We start from the raw sequence: 6,893 nt of genomic DNA, 5'->3' as shown, positions 1-6,893 counted from the left end.
GAGAGAACCCAGATTAAACTGAACCTCATTTCCGTCTCCCTTGCTGCCAGGGAGAGCACGGTTTGCTTAGTGATACATCAGTGGAGTTCCTCAAAAAGCTGTAATTTTCCAAATAAAAAGATACAGATTCGTCTGATTCACCATGAAGATCCACTGTGTGCTTGGAGATGGTGCAACCGTCCTGCGACCCTGAGTTCAAGAGCCACATGCAAAGAAGGACAGGGCCGGGAAGTAGCACTGTTCCCTGCCTGGCCATGGGTACACCTGCTGCTTCCTAGGTCTCTGCCTCTAGACTGGTCATGAGGAAAAAGCTGCCTATTTAGTTACGGCGCTGCAATCATGATTCTGTTACACGCAACTGAAAACTATCCTGATATAAAACAACATCCACAGGTCCATTTCTTTATGTATTCCACTGTTTTTACTCAGTGCTGGTGTTGTGTTGGGAACTGTGCCAGGAGCTAGGTAATCACAGAGGAGAACAAGACACATTGCTTCTACCTTTCTGTAACTCCCCACGAGGTGAGGAGAACCGAGCATTTCACCAATGAAAGAAAAAGAGACTCTGGGCCTACTCTTTTTTTTTTTTTTTTTTGTACTAGAGATTGAACCCAAAGCTGCTTTACCACTGAGCCACAACTGAGCCACATCCCCAGCCCTTTTTTTAATATTAATTTCGAGACAGAACCTTGCTACATTGCTAAGGCTGGCTTTGAACTTGCAATCCTCCTGCCTCAGCCTCCGGAGCCACTGGGATATCAGGTGTGTGCCGCCGCACCTGACCCCACTCATCTTCTGGTGTTTCTTTCTTTCCCTTAGTTCCCAGCTATTTGCCCATCAGCTACAGGCACTCCTTCATTCGATGCCTTCTATGAAGGAACCCAAGACTGAGAAACATCAAGATGCTGCTTTTAAAAAACTTATTCACAGCACATTTATTGAGAATGGCTACAAACAAAACATGGTAGTAGGTTTGGTGGAAAGCAAGAGGGTGAGTTGAAGCATGATTCTTTTTGTCTCCCCAGCAAGATTTAGCAATGAGTTGGAAAAGGTAACGTGCTATAGAGTGCACAGTAATAAATATCACGATAAAGGCACAGTTAGAGGTTTTTTTAAGAGTTCAGAAAACAAACACATCTTTTGATGGGCACAGTGGAGAGACTGGCATGCATATTTTGGTAGAAATGTAGGAAAGAGGGAGAATCAAGGAAGTCATTTAGGAAGAAGAGTCAATGAACTTTTAAGTGTGGGTCACAGGTAGTCCTTCTGGGATATGGGAAAGGAATTCTGGCTGGAGGGAACACTGTGACCGAAGGCCTGGTTGTGGGAAAGGTGGGCCTGGATGTGGATATTTATGTATTTATTTATTATTTGTTCTTTTTTAGATGGACATGACAGTAGGGTGCTTTTTGACATAAATACATACATGGAGTATACCTCCCACTCTTGTGGTCGTATATGATGTGGCCTTTCACTGGTCGTGCATTCATACATGAATATAGGACACTAATGTCCAATTCATTCTACCGTCTTTCCTATTCCCCTCCTCCCTCCCTTCCCTTCATTCCCCTTTGTCTAATCCACTGCACTTCTATTCCTTCTTCCCCCCTTATTGTGAGTCAGCATCTGCGTGTCACAGAGAACATCCAGCCTTTGGTTTGGGGGGAATTGGCTTATTTCATTTAGCATGATAGTCTCCAGGTCCAAGATGCTTTTAACTTCCAAATATGAATCGTGATCACAGGGTTGAAAAGAATGATGATCCGAGTGATCACAAGTAAGAGAGGCAGAGATGTTGAGATGCAAAAATAATGTAAGCAGAGCAAAGAAGCAAGAATTCACCCTGCCCAGGAAAACAGGGTAGGTGATAGAAGGAAGGTGGTGGGAGAAATGTGGGCAGACATCAGGAGCTGAATTGAGCAGATCCTGGGGAACAGGTAGAGAGAAGGGAACCAGCCCTGAGGGAAAGCATGGCCTCCACCTTTCAGGGAACCAAAGGAAATCTGCTGACCGGCGTCCATTCAGGTAAGCTCAACACCCAAAGGCAGACCCGTGCATTCTTCCCATTGCTGCAGGAGGAGGGCTTGCTGATCACAGCTGTCTGCTTATCCCTGTGGATCATCCAGAAGGTTACTGACTTCCCTAAACACAAAGAGAGTTGCTTTGTGTGATTGCATGGATTGTGCACTGAACAACTTCAGAGGGATCTTTCACACAGACTGCATTGTGCACGATATCTTCTGCAGTTGTGCAATATGGTACTCCTGATCATGAGAAAGCCCCTTCTGGATACTTCAGAATACTTACTGCTATCCTCCAAAAAGGATACTGTATGGGACCTATATTGCCAGAAAGGTAAAATGGCATAAAAAGAGGAAAAAACTCTAAATATTGGAACAAAGATGAAGATAAATGACAACACTTCTGGAGTGATGGGGGTCAACAGTCCACTCCTCCTTTTCAGGGACATTGAACTCGTTTCTCCAAACTGCTGGCTTCTCCCAACCTGCTAAGACTCACTACCCCACAACACACCCCAGCCACCTGCCCTGAACAGAAGAGCTACAGAATCCAACAGAAAGTAGAATCCTGGCAACTATGTGGCCAGATCCAGAACCCGAGCCTGGAGGAAGCCCCAGGCTGGAATGGTGGCTTGGGAAACTCACGTTCCACGTGAGACGTTTCCAGGGGATTGCAAAGAGCATCTCAGGGTGCTCTGGCTCCCCTCCCTAGGGGAAGGCTGTCGGGGCAGTGCCGACTCTGCTTTGTCCATGCAGACAGTCACAGGAAGGAGGTTCTGCTCCCCTCTGCCTCTGCAGGTCTCTGTGCCACTGGAGGGTGCACGTTAGTGTGCATCTGGGCTGTGCTTGTGATCCCAGCCAGGGACCACTGGCCCCGCTCAGCCTGCTCCACCGACGGACACCACCTTCAGAACACTCACCTTGGTTCTGTGCATCACCCAGGTCAGGAGCCCGCCTCACACCCCAGTGCATAACAGGCCTCTCCTCCACAGACCCTGTAAGGGTGTCATTTACCTGAAGGAAATAAGGATGACAAGGTCACCTCTCCCACACTGATTCTCACACTGATTCAGGTTCCGTCCCGACACTATTGCCCCTTGAAGGCAGTGGATGTGACTAATTGCTCACCAGCATGTCACCAGTATCTGCTCTGTAGCCCAGATCATCCTCCACTTATGATGGGGTCGTGTCATTCCGTAATCAGCTGGAAATATCATAAGTCGGAAATCCACTGAAGGCACCGAGCCTACTGCACATCCTGCCTCAGCCTAGCCTACCTTAAATGAGCACAGACTATTTACATCAGCCTACAGCTGGGAAAATCATCCAACGGTGTTCATCTGTTTTCTGTTGCTGTGAGAAAAAAACCTGAGAAAACCAACTTAAAAGGCGAAAAGGTGGGCTGGGAATGTGGCTCAGGCGGTAGCGCGCTCGTCTGGCATGCGTGCGGCCCGGGTTCGATCCTCAGCACCACATACCAACAAAGATGTTGTGTCCGCCGAGAACTAAGAAATAAATATTTTTTTAAAAAATTCTCTCTCTCTCTCTCTCTCTCTCTCTCTCTCTCTCTCTCTCTCTCTCTCCCTCTCTCCCCTCTCTCACTCTCTCTTAAAAAAAAAAAAAAAAAAGGCGAAAAGGTTTATTTTGGTTCATGGTTTCAGGGGTTTCTGTCCAAAGTCAGTTGGCTCCATTGCTTTGGGGCCTGTGGTAGCACAGAACATCATGGTGGGGAACATGTGATAGAGAGCAAAGGGGCTGGGTTCCAATATTCCCTGCAAGGCCAAGCCTCAGTGACCTAAATTCCTTCCACCAGGCCCCACATCCTAAAGGTTCCACCATCTCCCAATAGCACCACTGGCGGGGGACCAAGCCTCTCACATACATGTCTTTTGGGAACATTTAATATCCCAGCCATAACACACACAAAGCCCTTTTTTTTTTTTGGTGAAGTATTGAACATCTCACAAATATTATACTGAAACTAAAAAACAGAGTGATTGTGTGGATGAGCTTTCACAGCATCACAAAGACCTAAGATCCAAGTCAAGCCCTTGTGAGTCGGGGGCCACCTGTACATCTGCAGTTGAATGCTGGTCCTAGAAAGCACTTCTGTCTTGTTTTATATGCCAATAAAACTCGGATTCCTTCTAACAGGCTCATTTGGAATGACAGCGCACATTATGTTCAAGTAATCGTATGACATTAGTAGTCCACAATGTTTAGTTTGTGTAATGTTCTCTAAAAGATAATAGAAATCTTTTAACGTAGCTCTCACAGAGCTTTCTTTTCTGTGGACACTGTGATAAAAGAGCAAAGAGTGAAAACTGCATCTTCACTATAAAGCATCCAAGTCTTATGCAAGGCCCCGACATCACCTTACAGGTCTTACCCGAGGCAACAGGGCTCTGAACCCAAGAACCGTAAGCTCCTTCTAAGCCAGGCTCTCAGCCGCAGCCCGGCTGACACCTGGACTGGACAGTTCTTTGTGGTTGGGGATGTCCTATGTGTTGTAGGATGCTTGGCAGTGTCCCTGGCCTCTAGCTACCAGAGGCCAATAGTCACCCTCCTCTTAGTTATGACAATCAAACGTGTTTACAGACATTGCCAGAGATCCCCTGGGTAGGGTGGGCAGGGGAGATGGTGGAAAATGTTTCCAGGGGAGAATCACCGCTTCGCCCAGGAACTCTGGTGACCTTCTGTCCAGCACAGGCCAGGCCCTCCGCTTGGAAGGACTCTCGTGAGCACAGCTGGCGTTCATCTTCATCACCTTCATCCGATGATTCCCCACCTCAGTGGCCCGTGGCAAAGAGCCCACCTTCCCATTCCACCACTTGGGATGATCGTGTGTCCCTGTATTTTTGTCACGTCCTGCGAAACGCAACTTCTGAATCCAAGTTTTCATTATTTCAAATCATGCACTTTGGGGGAAAGAAAGGCATTAATTTGTGTGAGACGTGCTCTTTGCAAAAGAGGAAAACCACCCAGCACACTGCTCTCTCAAACACAAATGCCTAAAAGAAAGAGAAGTGATGAGACCAGGGACTTGGAGAGGGTAGATGGGTTTTCCTCATGACAATGAGGAGTACAGACTCATCCCTTGCACAGACACAAGTTCAGGAATCTTCAAGAGGACGACACACACACATATATAACAAAGTTGTGTTGTCGTAAGAATTTTGCAGAATAGGATGCAGCAGTACTTTCACTCTTTACCTGTTCAGTTCAATAAAATAAATGAAAATTGCCTCTGCTAAAATTATTTAAATCTAAAAATTATGGAAGTCTGGGAAATCAAATCAACATCAAATTTCCATGTTCATCTCTCTTAAGAATTTCTGAATCCCCAAGTGAGGGCAATAAGTCCCTTATGAAAGCCATTACCTCGAATAAGAGTTTTGTTTGGTTTGTTTTACTTTTAGTTTATGAGGAAGAAGTACATGAGGTTTTGAATGTGGAACAACCTATGAATCTGCCATAAAAATACATGCAAACAGGGGAAGAGATGTACATCCATTAAATTAAAATAGCTATCTTAACCGTCTTGCTTAATTTGATCAGTCATTCACATTGGGTCACCATAGGGTTGTTTTGGTCAACCTTCAGAACAAAAAAGAGAACAAAAATAATAGCTATTATGTTTCAAGCACTCTGTTTGATTTTTTTTTTTAAATTCCCACATATTGAGATCCTATAACCATCCCAAAAAAAGTCAGGAAGAACGATTTTTAAAAGCCCCATTTTACAGATAAAGAAGTCAACACCATGACAGATTGGTTGTCCGTCTTTGAAGCTGATATGGGCCAGACAGTTCAGCTCCTCAGCCCATAGCCCTACCATGGTGTTCAATTGCTGGAGATACTAGCTGAGTGTTTGTCTATCAGTAAGTGAGAATTGTGAGGCTAATGACAGAGAAAATAAGACCAGAACCACATTATCCACCTTTTTTCCTGCTCCACTTGCCCACTGTCAATACAACAGAACTTGGAGAAAATCAGTCTCAGGTAACTGAACACAGGAATAGCTTTCCTCTAAACTGGTGGTTCTTACACCCAGTCTCTGTGGAAGAGATGAGTCTCCTTCACTGTCATACAGGAGAAAACACTCTCTAAATCCTTGGCCTCATGCCCTTCTCCTTCTTTCAAGCATTCAGCTTTATTCTAGAAAGAGATGCCTTGTATGATTTTCCTAGATAGAGGGACATCTTTCTTTCCCAAAAGTATGTAATCATAACGACCCAAAGTGACGTTGGCTTTTTGAATGGCCTTCCCCCTCCCCCCGCCCAAAACAGGTATACAGTTGTCCCTTTGAATCCATGGAGGGCTGGTTCCAGGACCCCCTCAGATACCAAAAATCTGCAGATACTCATGATGTGGCATTTGCATAGAACCTGTATATATCCTCCAATAAACATTAATCATCTCTAGTTTACTTATAATACCTAATGCAGTGTAAATGCTGTGTAAATAGTTGCTAAACTGTATTGTTTAAGGAATAATAACAAGAAATAGTCTGTATTTTTTCAATACAAATTCAATTTTTTCTGAGATATTTTGTATCTGCAGTAGTTGTTTTATGCTATATTAAGCATGCTCCTCAGAAAAGAATAAGAAAATTTTTAAAAAACTTTTTACAATTCTCTAAATATTTTCAGAATAAACTGTTTAAATTCCCTTTAGAAGAGAAATTCAAGTTCTTTTTAAGCTATAGGATAGATTTGATTTGTTTTTATTTGATTTTTCTTAGATATTGGGATTGTTTTAAAGAACAACAACAAAACCTAATTCCTCTGAATTTAAGAATTAAGGTTTCTTGTCACATTTTAAACAATGAGCAAATTCTAGGAAATATGATTCAAAAGTGAGCAAAAACTGA

This window comes from Ictidomys tridecemlineatus, chromosome 12 (genome assembly GCF_052094955.1).
Source record: "Ictidomys tridecemlineatus isolate mIctTri1 chromosome 12, mIctTri1.hap1, whole genome shotgun sequence".
NCBI classification, from domain to species: domain Eukaryota; kingdom Metazoa; phylum Chordata; class Mammalia; order Rodentia; family Sciuridae; genus Ictidomys; species Ictidomys tridecemlineatus.
Note: the sequence above shows the minus strand (reverse complement) of the source record.